The sequence below is a fragment of the Thermobia domestica genome, chromosome 13, assembly GCF_964235325.1.
Source record: "Thermobia domestica chromosome 13, izTheDome1.hap1.1, whole genome shotgun sequence".
Classification (NCBI taxonomy): domain Eukaryota; kingdom Metazoa; phylum Arthropoda; class Insecta; order Zygentoma; family Lepismatidae; genus Thermobia; species Thermobia domestica.
Genome location: NC_137466.1, coordinates 154533407 through 154555266, shown reverse-complemented (window position 1 = coordinate 154555266; position 21860 = coordinate 154533407). Strand labels below are relative to the sequence as shown.

At 38.5% G+C, this 21860-nt stretch overlaps 1 protein-coding gene across 2 annotated transcripts in view; it reads right to left on the bottom strand.

Annotated features, from left to right (window-relative positions):
- LOC145668650 (uncharacterized) overlaps positions 1-20635 on the bottom strand; it is a 95419-nt gene extending 74784 nt beyond the window's left edge. The window contains exons 1-2 of one of the 2 annotated variants that reach the window (XM_081736707.1): positions 20497-20635; positions 16203-16278 (exon numbers count right to left, since the gene is read on the bottom strand). The gene's annotated coding sequence lies outside the window, so the exon portion shown is untranslated. Of the gene's footprint in view, positions 1-4163; positions 4648-16202; positions 16279-20496 lie in introns of those variants that run through there. The other variant, XM_081736709.1, reaches the window with a different exon arrangement.
- Between the last annotated feature and the right edge of the window lie 1225 nt (positions 20636-21860).

Here is a 21860-nt window from a genome sequence, read left to right as displayed (position 1 = left end):
TCCGGCAATGCTCCAGTCGCTGCAGATAGGCTAAACGCGTCCACACCGCACCTACAACCAAACACTGCCCATCTCTTACAGCCAGACACAGCCATATCTCAACCCATTAGTGTTCACGAGATCTCACAGGTTCTCCACCATAAACGAAATACTGCACCTGGTCTAGATAATATAACATACCGCCATATCAAAGAGTGTCCTGCTCTGTTATTACTCCTTCTCGCTAATATCTATACGTTTATCTTGCGCACAGGCTTCTTTCCCTTAACATGGAAAATCTCTAAGACACTCATGTTTCTAAAACCAAATAAACCACCCCAGAACGTTTCATCATATCGTCCTATTCAGCTAACTTCGACTTTCAGTAAGATTCTGGAACGCATCCTGGTCAAGCGCCTACATATCTACCTAAACGATCGCAGCTTAATTCCTATCACACAAGCCGGCTTCAGACCCTCCTTTTCTATTAACGATCAGCTTTTAAGACTCACTTCAATTATTACTCAACATTACAATTCTGCAAAACCATCCTGTCTAGTCCTATTTGACTTAGAGAAGGCGTTTGATAAAGTCTGGCACCACGGGCTAATATACAAACTTCTTCAGTTTCGACTCCCCATGTGCTACATCCGCCTAATATACAATTTCATTACCAACCGTCTCGCCTACATATCCATTCATGACTGTTTATCGCATCCGATCTTTCTACTTACTGGAGTGCCACAAGGGTCTGCATTATCTCCTTTACTCTACCTCTTGTACGTCGCTGACATGCCCAGACTACCTAATAACGTTCATCTTTTTCAATATGCCGATGACACGGCTTTCCTTGGACTCGGAAACTCTATCCAACAGATCAATACCGTTCTACAGCTTGCTATCGATCGTTTCAGTAACTGGTGTAATCATTGGAGACTTACTATTAACGCAACAAAAACACAGGCCATGGTTTTCTTACCTCCACGACGCTCTTCCAGAGTTCGCAGAAACCCACGTCGCTTATCTCTCCATGTTGATGAAGTGCCGCTTCAGGCCAAAAATACAGTAACGTATCTGGGAATTACCTTTGATCGCCATCTTACATGGTCGCAACATCTGAAAACAGTCACTACTAAAGCCTATAATCGCATCAATCTTTTGAAACGTCTTACTGGTACTACATGGGGTCTGAAGCCACACACAATCCTCAACACCTACAAAGTTTTTCTCCGACCAGTTTTGACATATGGTTTCACTGCCTGGATAGCCGCCCGACCTCAATACTATCATAAACTTTTCATCTTAGAACGCCACGCTTTCCGTACAGCCTATCGAATTAAGCTCCCTAGCTCTACGCAGGAACTTTACCGCCATATTACGTTTCCAATTCTGAAATTTCACCTCGAAAAACTGCGGCTAACATACATCTCTAAACGCTTTCAAACTCGCCACCCATTACTTCAAGATGCAATGCCTTATATAGCAGTTCATCCCACACCTTACACCTACTATTATCCACCACTCTCTCTACTGTTCACATTATATCACTACACGCTTCAACCACCAGACCCAACTTTGCGATTCATATCAGAATATGTTGTTCACGATCATCTTCCTCTCATCCATCCCTCATTTCCCGCACAGTGATTACCTTTGTTTATTAACTTGGGCTCCCCATGTTCTCATCAGCGCCTAGAGCAGCCCCTAGGCTGAAGAATAAGCTCATTTGTCTCACTAACATCGCCTAAAGTGTTGTATTGTGTATTGCACTTCGCCTCATATTTCATGATTATTGATATATTTTGAAATGTTTTGTATTATTATTTCTATTCTTATATTTCACGCACATTTTTCAATGCACGTTTTCACGTATTTCTAATCAATTATGTTTTTGTATATTTAACTTTGTTTTACTCACCTCACCAAATGTTAAGGATCAAAGTTCCTTAAGTCACCATGTTAATTCATTTGACAATTTGAAGTTAATAAATATTTCATGAAACACTTAGCCCAACAACAGTAAACTTAGCCTATCGTATCACTGCACCTCATTCCTAACAGAGGGCATAACCCTCTTAAAGGTAGCTAGCCTTTCTGGCTAGCATGTAAAAAAAAAATAAAAAAATAAAAAAAAACTCTGCAAATATGAAAATCTTTTGTAGAGCTATTTTTGTTCTTAACAGTATTTATAAAAATAAAAATATGCCTATCTGAACAAAATAAAGCTAATATTTTAAAATACTTTCCGGTATTGTATTCTAATTATATTTATCTCTTCCGCTTGTCTTCGCGACCCCAATGGTACTCTCTCGCAACCCCCAGGTTGAGAAACCCTGGTTAATAGCATACAAAAGCTTCCAATTATCCACCTCATGAATTTTATGTAGACGAGTGTATAAAGTGTTTCTCACTACTATATATGTATATTACTGAATATTTTCGACTACTTAAAAGAATATGAACATGTAGTGATAGCGTGTGTTTAAATGATACTTACTGAACAGTAGCGTAATTCAGAAATTCAGTATTTCAGAAAAAATCCGAAATTCAGAATAATTTGAAATCGGAATTTTCTAAATTCAGGATTTTTCCGGATCCCGGATTTTTTTCGATTTTACTTTCCGGATAGCAAAAATTCCAAAATTGTCATCCCTAAAATATATATGAGCTATTCGGGCGATCATAATGGTGTGTTATATTTTCTAACTCTCGAGTACTGAAAAAGCAGGTTGAATATATATCCATTCAAATGGAATTCAATGCAATGACACCTACCGAACAATCTTCCCCTGCCTTCTGCAGACAAATTTCCGAAATAAAAAATGATACCCACATATTCTTTGTGGTTCGGTCACAATCACTTTTCATCTAATTACTAAATTTCACCGGAAGTGGCACTTGCCAATATGTACACCCGAGCCACCTATACACAGGGCATTTCAAAGCAACACCGGCAATGTTTGAGAGGTGATTCCTGACACCAAGATAAGACAAAAAGTATAGACCAACTTGCGTGCAGAAATCCGTCATTCTGGACTTTTAGGTTGCCGGAAACACGAATAAATGAGATTTAAAGGTCCATAGCTTGAATTCTGTAGGACCTGCCGTAAGATTTCACTTACGAACTAACATGTGCACTATTCGAAAATACATGTTTCAGAATCCTGCGGTACTCACGCAACAATTTTATAGAGAGAATTCGGCTACGAGCGTATAATTTGAAGTACTCACCAATTACCTCTATACAAATTGTTGCGGAAGTACTTCAGATTTTGAAACATGAATATTTGGATAGGGCACATTCTAGTTCCTAAGTGAAGTCTTGACCCCACTACGGTTGCTAACATAGTATAGGAGCTATGAAATATTTAAGTTTCATTTTTTTTCATTCATGTTTTCGGCATCCTATAACTCCGAAAGAAAGCATTTCTGCATCCAGGTTGATCTATATATTTTGTCTTATCTTGGTGTCAAGAATCACCTCCCAAACGTTGTTGGTGTTGATTTGAAACACTCTGTATATAGTCACCATCCAAAATCATTATAACCACCGGCTACTTTTTGAACAGAGTCGTTGGGCTGACGTAAGAGTCACAGGGCACAGCAGAACCGTTCCAGACTGTGATATGAATCTCTCTCGATCACTCAGTGCGGTGCTGGTGAGTAAAATGGGGAAGGCAGCGATGTTTCCAAGTTTGATAGGGCTCAGACTGTGATGGATAGAGAGTTTGGAACGAGTATCTCGGAAAAAGTGCAATTCGGCAGATGTTCGCGAGTTTCTGTGGTTAGTGTCTTCCTAATTCAGTAGCGAATGACCAGGAAGAGCGCTTATTTTGCGAGAAACCCGAGTTTCCTATATTAGGCTCCTTTTCGATATTCGGCGAGTTTACCATAATTTTGAATGTTTGATAGCACAAAGTATTATCGGCCAGTACTACGTTTTCAACCATTTTTATTAATAGGAATATGACCACTACTCACCAGGGGCAACTGGAGGTCAAACTGTCGAGTACTAACTTCGTTACTGTTACCGGTACAACATTAGCAATTGTTAGTCTGCTTTTGAATATACAAGGCGTTCCACATAAAAGCGGTACGCCTCACGCAGGAGAATAAAGTAGCACTTTAACAGCAACAATGAGCTACCTAACAGTGAATAGATAACAGTAAGGTTAAACAGTTACCTGTTTATAAGAGATGCTGGAAGTGGTTGTCATCGGCATCCAGGCATCGCTGACCTCCTTTGATGGCATTACCAACAACAAGCTGTAATTCTGCAGGCGTAATGTTAATTTCTCTAGTAATGTTTCGTTTAAGATCGCCTATTGTGTGAGGATTATCAGCAGTGGCGTATTTAGGGAGAGACTATCGGGCTCAAGTCCCCCCGAAATAAACTTATTATATACAAATCTTCATTAAAATTTGTCATCACTCAAAAGGAAACATATAAGTGCTTGTTCACATGTTGTGCATAGCCCCCCCTTCCCCACCGCAACAAAATCCTAAATACGCCACTGATTGTCAGCATACACTTTGCTTTTCAGTGTGCCTTTTCAGTTTCTATATATAAAATCCCACAATATCAATTCGCAGATCTCATGCAAACTGCCCCATTTCTGTCACAAATATCACTTTTTACCACAAGCACTGATTCAACACATAACACCTTGCAACAACTCGACAATACGAGCTTCTCATAACAACTGACGCACGAACATACTGCTGCACTTAACTTTCCGATAAAATGCAGTATAGCCAACTTTCGAGACAGTGTTGTCACCCCACGAGAAATTTAACTAGAGATGATTAACCAATACGTGAGGCGTTCCAGTTTTATGTGGGACACCCGGTACTTCGTATAATTTTTGTGATTTTGAGCAAAAGTAGAGCTAATAATAAATTTTCATTATGTGTACTTCTGTTCTATCGGTGTTTTTGATTACTCGTGTTGGTTTAGTTTAGTGATGAGTCTGTATAATCGGAAGTTCGATGTACGACATTAAGACATATACTTACGTTGAGATGTACGAGTAGTTCTATCTTTTTTCTCTACACAATTTGCGATAGCGTTGCAACATATAATTACTATCAGACATGCAAGCACGAAAGACGTTATAATGAATCCAATGAATAATCCAACTGATGTCCTAAAAAAAGCATAAAATAATTAAGGTTAGTACCTCTAGCGAATTATATCCTAATAGACCTAAATAATGTATGAGATATTCACGTCAATATTCCTTTTTTTCACTAGATGAACTACAAGACTTATGATTGAACTATTGATCCTACACAATTACTTTCATCATACGTCCTGATTAATCGGGATTATCTTGTTTTGACAACACCAACCATTTTCCTAAATTTTGAAAAGAAATAACTCGTTTTGTCTCGATTTTTCAATTACAACATATATACGTTTTATAACTTACTTTAGCAAAATGATTGAAATACAAGGGTTCCTACAGGAACTGGTCTAGGTATGTAACGTTGTCTGCTATCTATCAAGAGTTTGCAGTTTTATATCTTCACAGTGAAGAGATGAGAGGAACAGTTTCAGGAGTGTTAAATATGTTTCAATTTCAGTAAGCCGTGATGATTCGAGAGGATTTTTGCTAGAGGGCTTTCATACTTTTAATGATCAAACGGATCATGCATTCCGTGACCTGTGACTCGGTAAACCCATAACCTGCCAGGTGACCCGGACAGACCTATGACACAAAGTGATCTGGTGTGACCTGGACGGACCGCAAGTGGGGAGATAAATAAACGAAGAATTATATTTGAAATAGTCAAGATATTATACCCCTCATTAAGAAATGTCACATCGGGTATCAAACGAGTGAATATTCGAGGATGATCTGAACAAAGATTATGATTCAAATGACCCGGTGATGTCCTTCTTACACCGTTACTGCATTACGCAGGGAGTGTAAGTAGTGCTGCAAAAATGCTGGTAACTCAAGCAGATCAGAATTGGAGATATGACCCAGGAGGAATTTCGTAGGTTCAGTCATCTCTGTTAGGAAGTATAGTTTACGCCTTCGGTGCGAACGGTCCCGGGTTCGATTCCCGATGGGGGTACTCGGTCGAAAAAGTGCAAAAAGCTTTTTCAGGTTAGTCATCCTGAATGAAGTTTTGCGGAGTTTTTGTTCATTCACACCAGGGAAATGCCGGGCTGGTACCTAATTTATAGATCCCAGGCAGCTTCCTTCCTTCCCACATCCTATCTTCCTTCCCTTTCCCTATATAGTGTGCTCGCCGAAGGACATCACCCCTCATATTTGACGGGCTAATTGGCTATATAAGCCGAAAGCCCAGAAATCTAAATCCTAAATCCTAAATCTTAAGTATAGTTAAGTGACTTTCATAGTTACTTAGGAAACCTGACTTAATGAATGGAATAGGAACTTCAAGCGAATGATTGGAGTAACCAACCTCAGTAAATCATTTTTAATAGGTAATGACATAATGATAGTATTTCTGGACAGATTTGATGTCACAAAAAAAAACATCATTAATAAGATTTATCATAATATAATTATACGGACATTCATTATGTGACACTGTTTCATTATGCTTCATACTGCACAATAAACAATGAACCTTTCCGGCTTCTCCAGTGGTTATCGCATATACCTTTTGTGTACCTGGTCCCGTGTTCGATTGACGGTACTCAAGAGCTCAAAAAAATGTCAACATCCTTCACTCTCATAAATCATCTCTCCTTTATATAAGGACATAGAGGGGTATATAACCGTGTGACAAACTAAAATTTCATATATCTTCCACAATAAACACTGTTTTGTTCACATTTACATTGCGTGGTAGTATTTTACTCAGGGATGTAAATAAGGGCCCCGCAGACCCTGCATTGCGGGGGGCCCAAGCCATCAGGGAACCCCAACTCGTGAAGTGGGACGTAGAGAAGGGGAACCATTCCACGCTGTCTGCGTGGTGGCCCCCAAGGGTTTAGTTACGCCACTGATTTTACTGTCAGATTATACACTTGTTCCTAAATAGGCTTTCCTTTTTTTCTTCTTATTCAAATGTTACACTTTCAGCTCTTGAAATTATGGACACCCTATACGAAATTCTATTTCCATCACTGAAACAATGTGTCAATCAGTAATGAATCGGTTCACGATGTTCGTGTTCCGGAAGCAACCAGACCCATGATCCACCACATCCGTGACCAGGAGTAGCCTGGAGTAACCCGAACAGACTCGTAACCTGGGGTGACCCGGAGATGATGAGACATCGTCATAGCGTGTAGAGAGTATGAATGAAGCTGCTATTGTAATTCGAACAATCACGATTCTTTCTCCTCACTAAATCTATAATTTACTTTTTCTTATGTATGGCAAAGCATTGCACTGAAAGAAAACCACAAGGGCAATCAGAATATAAATGCGTGAAAATCACAGAAAGAAAGCTATTGGTTTCTAAATTTTCTTGAGAAACTAATACAGGCATCCAGACGGGCGCACTACGCTTGCGCTTTACAGACACAAACTTGTCAGCTGCAGTACGAACTGATAGATTACACCACCATCTTATATGGGGAGGGAGGTGAAAATAGTATTGCGAAACATGTTGAACATGGTACGAGAAATGTACCGAGGATGACGTCATTGTTTCTGCAGAGGGATAGAATTTCCTCCCCAGGCCACCATTGAAATCGTCTTTAGTTCATACAACTCCGAAAATATAATGTGACCTGAGGTGTTGCTAACTTCTTTCCAAGGTTATGTGCTCCACCAGGAATTACGTGTAATGGGACGTGTTAAACTCTATCCCTTATAAAGAGCACTTGCTTGTTTAAACAAAGTTATAGCAGGTTTTAAAGTTTGCTGTATGAAACGAGAGAATCTATTACATTTTTTAACACACAACATTGTCTGGATTTTTAAAAATATACATATACAGTACATACATACATACACACACACACACACACACACACATATATATATATATATATATATATATATATATATATATATATATATATATATATAGATAGATAGATAGATAGATAGATAGATAGATAGATAGATAGATAGATAGATAGATAGATAGATAGATAGATATATGTGTGTGTGATACATTCTATCTGGAAAAGTGCATAATCATAGTTCATTTTTATTATCAGGCTCTTTCTGTTCTCACATAATACTGCGCTCAGGCGGATATCTTATTCTTATTAAAAATAAGAGAAACTAATGTGACATGAATAACATACCAACTGGCGATCAGATATAAGACCTTAATATATTAAAACTAATCTGGTACTTGGTACTATTTTAGAACAGAAGACATGTGGACGAAGACGGAAGAAGGGAATTTCCCGTCTAACAAAGAGAGCTTCAACTTCGTCAACATAAGTAGACACATCATCATCGCATAAAGTAGAAGAAAGAAGCTGTTTTCAAACGGTATATTATAACTGAAAAATTGTATTTTTACTGGAGGTAACCCTAGGCTAATGGGAATATATCCTTATCAAATACTAATCAATATACACCTTGCAGTGGCAAGCATGTATTTCGGAATGTTCTTTCAAAAGTACACTTCTAGTTACTGGCTTTCGTGTGACCAGTATCATTGGTAAGAAACAAAATGTTTCCACTAATTTTTCGTTAATTATCCATTGAATGTTGAAACTTCGCTAGATCTGAGTAACAAACATCCAAAGGAAAAAAAAAACACTTCCGTGTAATCTTTCGGAAAGTCGGATTCGCTCCCTCACAGCTAAGCGTGGTATTGTTGAGCATCTTTTCCTCCTTCAAGGGAAGTCATCTGAGAATCAGAAAGCAATTACACATGCATCAGTGATCCTTGCATCCCGTTCAACAAATCTTTATTCATATGTGTCACCAAGGTTTAGTAGTTTGTGAAATTCTATACCCTAATACCAATGATTTCACGGGTTTGGGTACAAAACCTCGCGGCCAGAACTTCGCGGCGACAACCTCGCGAGGTTTTGGGCGGTGAGGTTTTGGCCCCGCGAGATTTTGTCCCGCGAGGTTTTGGGCGGCGAAGTTTTGGCCACGCGAGGTTTTCGCCAGCGAGATTTTGGGCGGCGATGTTTTGTCCGTATCCCGATTTCACGTTGTAGGAGAAATTTGCTTTGGATGAATAAAGTAATGATTTATGTGAGGAATAGTTGTTGCTGTAATCGTGGCAATAAATGTAGATATTGCAAAAGGTCTAGTTGTATTTTAACATATAAACTGGTAACACTACTTGAAATCGAGTAGAAAGAAGAGGATATCTGTTGGTCACGTTCACAAAAGAAATTCTCAACAATCTTTGATTTCTTGAAGAGGAGTCGTCAAAACTTAATCCAACAAACTTGAAAAACTTGTGCAAACTTGGAAAACTTGTACCACATAGGTCAAACACTGTGTTTTAGTTCGTTGGTTAAGTTTAGGCTTAGCAGCCTTTTCAAAAGCGAGACTATGTATGTATATCCTAAACACAAGAACACCCGCCGGGAATCGAACCCAGGTCTCCCGCCACGAAACAGATTATTGTTAATTATTTTTGTACAATCTGTGTTCGAAACACGGTATTATTGTTATTTTAGAGTTTTCCCTAGGCTATATCCTTAGTGTGTACGTGTTCGGCGGGAACTCATATGGTTCAAATCTCACAGCGTCGTGTTAAAAGAGATGCTAAACCTCCGTAAGCAGCCATTCCCACCATCGTGATTTGCGTATTAAAATGTAAATATAGTATTTTACATATATATCATAATATAATTTAAAAGTCAAATTAAGTAATAATTTTCAACTATATTAGAATAATTCTGATAAGTAAATACAGTACATATTAATGCAATTACTTATATTCAGTAAAAGGTATTCATATTAGAGTTCACATGAATTACTAAAAAAAAAAATCTCTGTTAAAGAAGCACTTCCCATCACAAAATTTCAACTTTCGTATTATACAACGTGACAATGGTAGACGCCAAGAGTTCAATAACTTTTGAGCTAACATAGTTGCTAACCTAAAGTAGAGGGCAAGCCCAAAAGAAGCAGGTTTATAGTGTACATTCTATATGGAACAGAAATTAGGGAAGATGTAATGAAGTTAGAAGCATTTACCAGCAACTATTGTTACTTTCAAACTCACTCTATTGTTTGCAGGTATACACCTTGATGTTAAATTTTTGTTACAATAGGTGTTAAAATTACAATCTGACCTGTATTTTCATACCTCTGAGGAGGATCGTTACAAGGACGCTTGGCTGATAGGCAAGCCTAGCAGAAAAAAGAAAAAAATCATGGGTTCTGTCAGGAGTGCCAGACTCAAAGTTTATATGATTAATAAATAATATTCAATATTAAAATGTTTTACGTGACCCCGCATCAGTATTTCGTTTCCCGCATGTTTCCCATTTACTCAAACAGATTTTTCTCAGCTACTCCTGGATGACGGCGGGTGGTATGTCTGAGGGAGGAATGAGCAGACGACTCACCACCTAAGATGGATTGTTTTTGTTGCCTAACATGTGAAAGAGAAAACAACTCCAAGAATCTACAAAATTAAGTGAATTACTTATATACTTTATTGTATTTATAGTTATTGTTTGTTATATGTAAACGTTTCATTACAAATTTTGAAAAGAAATGTGAAGGTAAAAACAGAAGCAGACAGGTCCACCATTTCCAGCTGCTAGAAGATAATTTGAAGACCTACCGCTACAGTGCACTTAATACCAGAGACACAAAACGTCCGCTTGGAGATTTCTAACGGGTTGCCACAACTTGTAAACAAAACATAAAACCGTGATTTAATAAAAATTGTAATGATTTTCTGGTATAAAAGACATACTGGGGTGTGTGAATAAACTCTAAGTGTACGTATAGACACAGAAAATGCAGGGAGAGTATGTAAATTTTAAATTAACAAATTTGTACATATGACTTCTTTTCAAATGTGGGTGGCACATCACAAAGTGAAAAGGTTAACAACCCCGAAAATATTGAAGGTAGAGGGAGTCTACAACTTTCGAGAGACAACCAACGAAAGTAAACACAGAAACTCAGGGAGTAAACTGTTCGTTGAAGTTAACCACCGATCCGTTCAATCTGATCAAGTTCGTTGTAATTCTCATTGGAAGCTGTGTTTCAGTTTTGTTTATAAATTGCAGTCCAGATAATATATACTTACTGCTTTGATTGACACCAAAGATCTCAACGGATTGTATCACTATTGAAAACAATAATCATAATAATTATTATTATCAATTATTATTGATTATCGCAACTTTTTAGAAAATTAATTTTGCTCGATATCCGCTAGTGAAACTCAACCAGTAAATTAACGTGAAACTTGAATTATGAGAAGGTGTAGTGAACAGCGTACCCAATAGCCAGTTGTTGTGTTTCAACTTGTTATCTTTCATCACTGTTATTTCCTGAGAGGCATGACGATGAAATTTCAGTGAGCCAACTTCAGTGGACAACTTTCAAAATCAGACAATACTTCATCAGAGCGAGAAGGACTTCGTTATAAATGCTCTGATAGGAGAGAAAAACTAAATATCACGCTAATCTAGTTCAATGGAAGGTGGAAAGACCAATTATCTCGGAGAAAGAAAAATTACTTCGTCCAGAGAACTGATACCAGAAGAAAAGCATCAAAAGCTGCAGGATCTCATTGGAGTGGTGAAGACTAATTCCAGAAGAAAAGATGATTTCCAGTAGTGAAAGTGTAAAATAACATTGATAATGAAAATATAGAAAGTCATAAAAATAAAGCTTCACGTAATATACATACACATTACGCTCGATCGAGCTTAGTGTTTTTTCCGCAAATATCTGTTTTGTCTGTGTATAAAAAGATGTATATTGTTAGTGGTGCTAGTGATGTTAGTGTTCAATAAAATTGATACTCCTAATTGGAACTGTGATATTTTTGACATTCATGTTCCCGAAGCCAGAGGTGAGTACTTTTGTATATTTACTTATCTGTCTTTCAGATGTGCCGCTTGACCGGGTCCAGAGGAGGCTGTGAACACTCTTTCTCTAGTCTTCATTTAAATTTTATCTAATGATGAAAGTTCCTCTTGTCAGGAATGACAGAGAAAATTGAATTATAAACGCCATAACCAGGGGAAGTTGTCAAAGGGGTAAGGCGACTTTAAACTCTGAACTTACATGGGAGGAGGATACAGATTTCTGTGAAAAAGATTAAAATTGGTTATTTAAATAATTTCAATTCGGCTTAACGTTGTCAAATTTCTTACAAAATCCAATTATTTTTTGTTTTAAGTAGATTATACAATATCTATTAAGTAAATTACAGGTGTCAATATTTCCACCACCTATCTCTCATGTGCTGGAAAGTTTAAGTCCATTTATTGTGGTGACTTTAGGTGACTACGCAACCACAGTCATCCAGCTTTGAGCATAAGAGAGCCCTCTACATTGGGACTATCCGTTAAGAAGCCCTTGACATCCCCCTAACCGAATCAACCGTATTATTTTTCAGTATGAGGAGGACAATAAACGTGAAATTATATTTGAAATACTCAAGATGGGATACCTTGAATAAGAAATGTTACATCGGAAATCAAACAAATGTATATTCAAGTTTCAGTTGGAAGTAATTCGTTGGATTTGATTTAGCGTCCCTTTCAGCGAGGCTATATAAGACGTGGACTTACAACTTACCTAATTGATTAGTTTGTATATACGTATTTTGTCAGCATCGAGATTATATAGAGCAATATCTATAATTTCAAGAGGAATCTGACCTAATGAAGTGTATTAGATGTTTCCCTCACCGGGAATCAAACGCCGAAGGGACGCATATTAGCCATTAATCCAACAAGAGACTTGAAGATTTAACGATCCCAGTGAGTTGGATACGTCAGGGTACTATTAACTGTTCCAGTAATTAAAGATTTTATAATCTTATTTTTAGCAATTTCCTGGCGAAAAAAAAAGATGACAACGAGCTATACCTCAGCTGTAGTGAGGAATATGCTCTTGTATTACACAACAGTGAACACTTGCCTTCACTTAAGAGGTTCGAAGAAGTTCTTGAGATCAGTGTTTTTTCATATCTTGAGATCAGTGTGAAATTAACTCTTGAAACTAAGAGTGATGTCAATGGCTCAGGAAGACTTGGAACTCGTGTTAAACACATGACACCTCGTGATGAAGTAGCTAACGCGTGTTCTTTTTTCGTGCATTTCTGGGTATGATTCCTGGTTAGAGTTACTCGTCTCGAACAAAATTCAGAGCAATTGGCCCCTGTTTCGGTTGTGAGAAAGGGTGATAAGTTCCAATCCATCAATTAAGCGAAATAAGTTTTCAGATCTAGAGTAAGTTCTCAAATACATTACGAAAGAAAAGAAAACAAATCCTCATATGCTGCTCAGCTTCTACTGCGTGCACGTTCTGAGACAGATAATTACCCAACTTGTTATGGCTTCGTATCAGTAAATATATGGCAAATTTATATGCAATTTGATTATTATGTTTGCATTAATGAAATTATATTAAAGAGACACGTGATAAATAGAGTTGTCATCTCTTGATACTGTTTCAGCCTCTTTCCACGTTCTTTTACGTTACGAAATTGGGCAAAGAATTAATCTCAAATTTTTGTTCGATACCCTTATACTTCAAAATTAATAACTACGTATAGCTTTTGCTTACAGAACTTTCCGCAAAGCCAAACTGAGAAGGTAAGTTTAATGCAAAAATTATTCCTTAAGAGAATATCCATTTCGCAATGAGCTCAAGTCCTGCTGAATTTGTTTCCATTCCAAGTAAAAAGCTCAAGTTGATTGCCCATATTTTTCTCCTGGTATATTTTCACGTATTTAATTTTATATAAACACATTTCTGACCCTTGTAAACTCGAAAATATTATTCTTGTTTGTCATATAAATTCATATTTAGCTTTAGATAATATTTAAATCATTATTTATCGTCGCTAGGTGATGTCATAATAAAGAACTAGAAGTTGACAAAACAAATAGTGCTACGTACGTTAAAAGTAAATTTACGATGAAGTACGGGACAGGAGTACCAACACGGATGACTGCTTATAATTGCTATATAAATTTTGTTGAACATAGGTGTTTGTATGTTAAGAAGAGAAGCGGTGGGAAAGGTGTGAGTGCAAATGACATTGAACAAGACAGACAAACTTCCACATAGAGTCCAAGAAACACTATGCAAAGAGCTTCACTAAAAGAATTAAACAAGAAAGCGTACACACTTCAGTTAGTGCAAAAGTTATATCCTAAAGAGAAAGACCAACGATTCCAGTTTTGCTGTGGATTTTAGGTCAAATATACTGCTTTTGTGAATTTGATAATTTTTCGGACGAGGCAACATATCATACAAATGGGAAAGTAAACAGGCACAATTGTAAAATTTGGGGAACAGAAAACCCGCATAAGATTGCTGAACATAAGTGAGATTCTGCAAAGTTCAATGTGTTTTGTGCCATGTATCAGAATAAATTTTATGGGTCTTTCTCCTTTGGAGAAAAAACTGTAACTGAAGAGTCCTTCCTTCAGATATTGCAGAAGTGGTTAATGATCGTTACACTGAATCAGAGAACTTGTTCTTCAGTCAGACAAATTCCCTCCTCCCTTGTCACCGTGATGTTAGGGCATACCTGAACGCAGAGCTACCCAATCGTTGGATTGGTCTTGGTGGAATAACCGATCAATGTGTGCTAAAATGTCCTCCTAGGTCCCCGGATACCATCCCTTGTGATCTTTATGGAGTTATTTAAAGAGCATTGTATATGTGGAACTCAAAAGCAGAATTGATGAAGTAACAACTACAGTCTCAGAAGATATGTTGGGCTGTGTATGGCAAGAGCTCACTATCGCGTCGACACTTGCCGGGTCACAAATGTTTCTCACATAGAGCACTTACAAAGTGGGTGCTGTTAAGAGCTTACTCTTCAAACTAATATATCTTGTTACTTTGTAATGCTATTCGTTTTACCACAATAATTTTTTAAAGTATTCGCGGACTTTTGTTTCACAATGTACAGCTAACATAATGTAATTTGATATCAGAACATAGTATTTTATAATTGTTTTCTTATTTTATATTTGGTGTTTACGCAGCATGTGTGGCATATTACAGACAGGAAACAATGAGGCCTAATTGATGATTTAGTGAGTAGTGAATTGATAGCGTATATACCATCGATATCCTAAATAGGATCCGAACTCCTAACCGCTCGATCAATGCAGACAATCTTCAAATATAAATAGTAGAAATGGATAGATTTCTTGGAATCTATAAATGTATTACAAAAAAGTTCAAGCAGGAGTTTAGTTACGTTAGGCATTTTACAATAAAGAGACGATAATGATTTTAAAGATCAAATTAAATTTTAGTGATTTTTAACCTTAGATGTCAGTAATTCTTAAACTGTGGTTCGCGGATTTCTGGAGTCCTTGACTGTATAGTCAAAGGTTTATAAGTCAAATTAAATTTTATTTAATTTCACTATGAAAAATACGAATATAAGGATTAGGTTGTGTAATCTAACTACATTAGAACTCCTTTGGTTACCAATAAAGCTGGTTTTGGCCATCTTTGTAGTGGAAACACGAAACTTGAGATGGTAACATTTTCTATGGAGAAAAATAAAATGGAGTGTATAATGAAAATATATCCTTACGTTCTATTCAAGAAATGGTTAGAGGTTCTGTAAAATGCACATCATATTATAGGGGCAATCGAAATCTCACAGTTTAAGAACCACTGATCTACGTAACATTAGATCTTTTGAGAAGTGCGGAACTCATTTTCAAAAGAAAACAATTCCATTTCCAGTTTTTTAAAATAGAAAATTAACTATATTTCTCAATCTTTGGGTGAAAGTTTCCACAATTGCCAATTTTACCCTAAAAGTGAATGAACGAGGCGGGGATATTCATGTTTTTATAGACATAATTAACTTTACATTGTGATTTCCACCAAAAACTTCCCCCTTTACGTGAACACTATTGTGTAATCTGACTGAGTTCATCCCATATATTGACAAACCGTTAATGGTCAATTTAGCAAATATTGGAAATGAAAATGTTCTCTTTTGGAAATAAGTTCCTCAAGTATATTAATTTATTTGATATAAAATTAAATTACTAACTCTCAGCTAAGAAGAAAGATCAAAATCAGTGAACATTATTTAATTCTACAACGATTACTTAATAAACTTACAGGACCATTTTGATTTGACTTCTGCCAACGTAGACGAAATATCAGTGAAAGATATAATTCTCGACGAAATTTCTTCCTAAAATAATAATAATAATAATAATAATAATAAAAACACATATAGTAATATGACATTTTAATCAGTACTTAAAAAAGCAGTAACGTTCCCAACAGTAACGTTTTAATCACATGTAATAATAAAAACTATGTTGACTATTTTTTTTAACATACAATTACAATACCTCACGTCACAAAAAAGTAACAAAAAGTAACAAGCTAAAAGTAACTACTACATGCTCATAACTCTTCGTAGTCTGTAGAACACTAAGAATTTAGTTTTTAATTGAGTCATTTTAATTAGTTTTTCCTAAAACAGTAAACACGCTAATATAAGACACTATGTTAATTAATTTGATACATACGTATATGTATTAAGAAAAATTGAAATGAAATCTTTAACTTTAACGTCCCACGGTTATGCCGGTTAGGCTAAAGGAGATGGTGAGAATGAGTGAAACGGTGGAATGAAGAAAGTGGAGAACCCCGAGAAACCCACGAGCACGATGTTTGTCCACCACGAAGTCCTCACGGCGCGAGCTGGGATCGAACCAGGGACCCCAAGCACCGGAGGTGAACGCTCTACCACTGAATATTTATTGTACTCTGTCACTAATATTACATAGCAAAATTACATGGAGACAATATAGGCGTAATCTAGGACCGACCACTGGGAAGAGAGTCCAAGATGTGATTCTGAGCAAACTTACTCCGCTGTACGATGATAATGGTTATACATAACAAGGAAAATGTTCACAAGCACAATTCATGGCCTCCCGGTCTTTCCCGACAGGTGGGACAGAGCTGCTTGCAAAAAACCACTGAAAGATTGTCTTTCAAGATCGACTGAAAAATATTTGCGGCGTTCCCGTTGTAGAAAATCGAAATATAAGCATTCATCATTCCACGGCATGGAATGATGAACATATAACAATGTGGTACCAACTAACCAGAGGACCGTATTATGTTTGGTTTTTGGGTAATACTGAAATGCAGGAAAGAATAGGAGATCGACTGTAAATAAAGAAACAGGTGTACGGCAGATCAAGCTCAACATACGAAGGAGGAGGTTCCAAATAATATCGGCACCTGAACATGACATGTAGCGATGAGATAGTGTGTCGGAGTGGCCACAATATTTGCAGGTGAGGGTTGTGGTACGTCCAATGCGCAGAAGTCGTTCTTGTGTGGCAGGCAGTTGATGAACTATGGTCGTCCATACCGCTTGTGTGTGCAAAGGGAGGACATTGGTTCTTAGATTTTGCCAAATATGGCGCCATTGTTTATTGGGGAACATATCCTGTACCCGGACTCTCACATCTACAAGTGACGCTCTCCACAATTGCTGGTATAAGGTTTGGTGAGTATATGTAGTAGGGGAAGCAAGCGCACCAGAATATGTCCATGCTTGAACAAGATTGGTGACATAGGTAGGACATAATTTGCCAAATCTGCAGAAAGGCGGATTCCTTGGTTGGGAGTATTCGGGCCAGAAACATTCGATCCACACCCGTGTATAGTCCATGTGGGGCTCAACGTCTTGATACGCATCTAGCATGTATAGAACTTGACTTTTAAGACGAATGTTTACGAGTCCAAGGCCCCCTTCGCTGCGAGGAAGATAAATAGTGTTGTGGCGGAGGCGGAAGTAGTAGCCCCGCCAAAGAAACCACATAAATACAGATTCAATTTGGCGAGCGTAAACAGAAGGGAGGGGAAAGATACGCGCGTAGTACCAAAGTTTAGCAGCAACATACTGGTTAAGATATTGGACCTTATGTATGATATGCAGACCTCGGAACCGTTGTAAGTATAGCAGCTGCTTAATCTGAAGAACTATAGGACGCCAGACAGCATCCATTTGTTTGCGTACATCGCTATGAAAAGTTATGCCGAGTACTGTTAAAACATCAACCGTGGGAATGTGAGAGCGTGAATCAGGTAAAGAGGGTAGTGAGAATCCGTGAAATGACAGGAGTTTGGTCTTGTGTTTATTGTATGCCAAGCCGGAGCACTGGGTGAACTCGTCAGTTATGCGGATGGCGGTGAGCATATCTTTGGGCGTAGTTCCTATTAAGGTTACGTCATCCGCAAATCCGAAGACGTGTAATTGATGGTATTCCGGTATACCGGGAGAGGTAATGTTAGCCAGAGCCCGGAGATAGGTATCTAGAACTATCACAAAGAGGCTCGTCGAGATGCTATCACCTTGCCGTAATCCGCGTTGCAGAGCAAATATGTCAGAAAGATGACCGTTGATCTGTACTCGACATTGGGCCGATTGGTATAGTTGTCTTATGACTTGTTGAAATGCAGGAGGAAATCCCCAAGCGTCTAAAGTTTGAAGAAGAAACCCGTGATCAACGCAGTCATATGCGGAAGAAAAATCTATGCCAAGGACCCCCGCTTTAATGCGCCGAGTTTGCACGTACGCTATAAAATCCCGTAACGAACGTAACACATAATAGATGTTATATTTGGGGTGGGTGGCTGCCTGATATGGACTAATATACTTTTGCAATATGGGTTTTAAACGTGCCGTCAGAATTTTGGTAAAAAGTTTCAAATCGGTAGGCAGTAAAGTGATGGGTCGGTACTCCTGTACAGTCTGGGAAGTGGCGGATTTCGGGATAAAGATTGTGATTCCGACGTTACCGCGGATGGGGCCTCCCTGTAAATATGTATTAAATAACTTGACTAGGGTATCGGAAAGAAAAGTCCAGTATTGTTTATAGAACGCGTACGGCAGACCTTCATATCCTGGCGCGCCCTTTCCTTTTGTTGCCTGGAGGGCCATCCATATTTCCTGAGAAGTTATGGGGCGCATGAGATCACGACCCTCTTCCTCCGTAATCAGTTTGGGAATAATCGACAAAAACTGAGTTGTAACATTGGTGTCAGAAGGTCGGGGTTGTACTAATTTATGGTAATGCTCACGGAAAACATTTAGGATCTGAATCGAATCACTAGTCATATCACCATTCGGGAGTCGGAAAGCTACTATTGTAGCCTGTTTCCGCCGGTGCAATAGACGTGCAACGTCGTAAATAGTGACAGTTTCCTGGGCAAGCCTATAATATGTGGTCTCATTAATAAAAGAAGGCATGAGTGTGGGAGCCTGGAGATTTTGGAGTCGTAGTTTGAGCTGTTGCACTGTGCGTTTATTCTGTAGTGAGGGGGCCGCACACCATGCCTGACGCAATGCTTCATAGAGGAATTCAAACATCAACTGCCGATCGTGTCGTGTTTCGTGTCCTTTACCTTGGAAGAACCGAGCGATCTTAGGTTTAAGAAATGTCGTCCACCAAGAGGCGAGATCTGGAAAATATTGTTGCATCCTTTCCCAATAGGAATATTGTTGTTCCAGTTCCTCCCGATAACCGTCGTGGTGAAGTAAGGATGTATTTAACTTCCAGTATCCTCGCCTGCTAAGGGCTGGCAAGGGTTGATCTGTTTTTATGTGGAGCTTGATCGCTGCATGATCGCTGAAAGATGGTATAATAGTCTGTACGTCAATAATAGTGTGAAATAAGTCAGGAGTGACGTATATTTTGTCAATCCTACTTTTCGAATGTGAAGTACAATGGGTATAGGTCCTCGGTGAATTGGAAACAATGACTACATCCCGTAAGTGATAAGCCCGCAAAAATTCCAAAAATGCGGGACAAGGGGGGGTGGGCGGAATTGAATCTGCACTGGTTTCAGTGGTATTCCAATCAGCCATGATTACCATACGAGAAATATTAGGAGGCAGGAATTGTGGCAAACTTTGGCCATAAAATTCAGCCCGTTCCTTCTTAGCTGTATAGCCAGAAGGAGCATATAGTCCGACGACCAGGTGCCCCTGTATGACACAATGAATAATACGTCCGTCAGGGGAGAGAGTAAGATTGGTATGCCCCAATCCTTTTCTGATAAACATCCCTACTCCAGTGGTGGGTCCTAAATTAGCAAACACATCATAGTCCATCATATTGTGAAATGAATCATGTATAAGTTCTTGCACACAAACTACATCCGGTTTATGACATACGAGAAATTGGTTTAAATATGCTTTTTTATCGTCACTACTTGCGCGATTTAAATTTATCGTGAGAAAGGATAAAGAGTTTATCACAGTCATATAGAGGAAAATTTCGTAGTATAACACTTCTGTGCAATGTCGATATCTACGGAAGTTTATGCTACTCAAAGTTAATATGAGTCTTAAAACTAAGAAGTGAAGCAAAAAATAACTTACAAAATTCATGATAGATGTTTATGAATATAAGTGCTGCAGGTGAAATTATAACCATACGGCAATGGTAGATTTAAACACAACTAACACTCGAGGATTTCCTGTTTGTATACGTGATAAATACCGCTGTTCCACTCTGCACTCTTGCACTATTAGAATCGGAGGGCACTTGTGTTGTACACACGTGACGTAGAGAAAAAAAAAACAAACCAACGGAGGCACACACCACACTACTTGGGGTGAATTCGTATCCATTGACCTTGAAGACCAATACCTTATGTATCTGTTTCAAACACCTGCTGTGGGCGAGTCCGTGGGTCTCGATCGCAAGACAGAGAGACTTGGCTGCCTTCCAAGTGAGAATTCAGTTCTTCCTTCCGGGATAATTTGCGTCTTTTTTGTTTAGAAATAACATCGCTAAATTTAATTCCTTGTGTCTCATGCTGGAGAAACTCGCTTTCAAAGGGTTCAAGATGCTCTTCCTGTGTCTCTTTCGGGATCTCACTATCCTCAACTGGTGAGGGATGTGGTTCAACCTCCATGTTGTGTGAGGTGATATGCTGCTCTACTCGTATGCCGGAGGCCTCCGATGTAGGCGATAAAGGACCTCGTTTACTGGGAAGCTGGGTATCGTCCTTTGCTTTCTCAAGAGACGTTATTGTAAGTGCAGGGAACTCCTTTGGGTCCGGAACCGAGGGTCGATGCTCAAGATCATCTTCTTGGTTACCAGATTTCGTAGAAATGACAGGTGGGGCTAATTTGTGGGATGTCTTAGGAGTCACTTTTCCGAGTTCTGTCATGCGAGGAATTGACGGAGAAGTGGTCGGGATTACACTCGTTGCCCCTCGGGGTTGAGCCCCCCGTTTCAGTACACAGTTCGCTACGGTATGCATAGAGCTTTGGCATCGGAAACATGTAATCGGTTGTCCACTGTATGATACTCCTACTTTATAACCATGGACTAGAAGTCGGGATGGCACATGAGATGTCAGTTTAATATGTACATGGCGAGTTCCAGTTTTAATACCAGGGGGATAAGGAGGGGCCCATTCCTGATCTTCTATTTTAATCACTGAACCATATGCACTAAGAGCCTCACTCAATAAGTTGTTCGGTGCCTCGATAGGATACTCAAACACACGAAGGAGGGTAGTCGGATCTGCTGCGGAAATAATTCGAACAAAACTCACTTCCTTATTTGAATGAGTGAATGGTACCTCACTAGGGGCATGAGCTGCAAAGTCATCGTATTCCTGTTGCGTTTTGAATTTTAGAAAAATACAAAAATTTTCACTATTTAACTGCATGGCACTGATGTGATCAAAAATACCTGGGAAAGTGGAGTTCATCCAATGGTAGATTTCCAA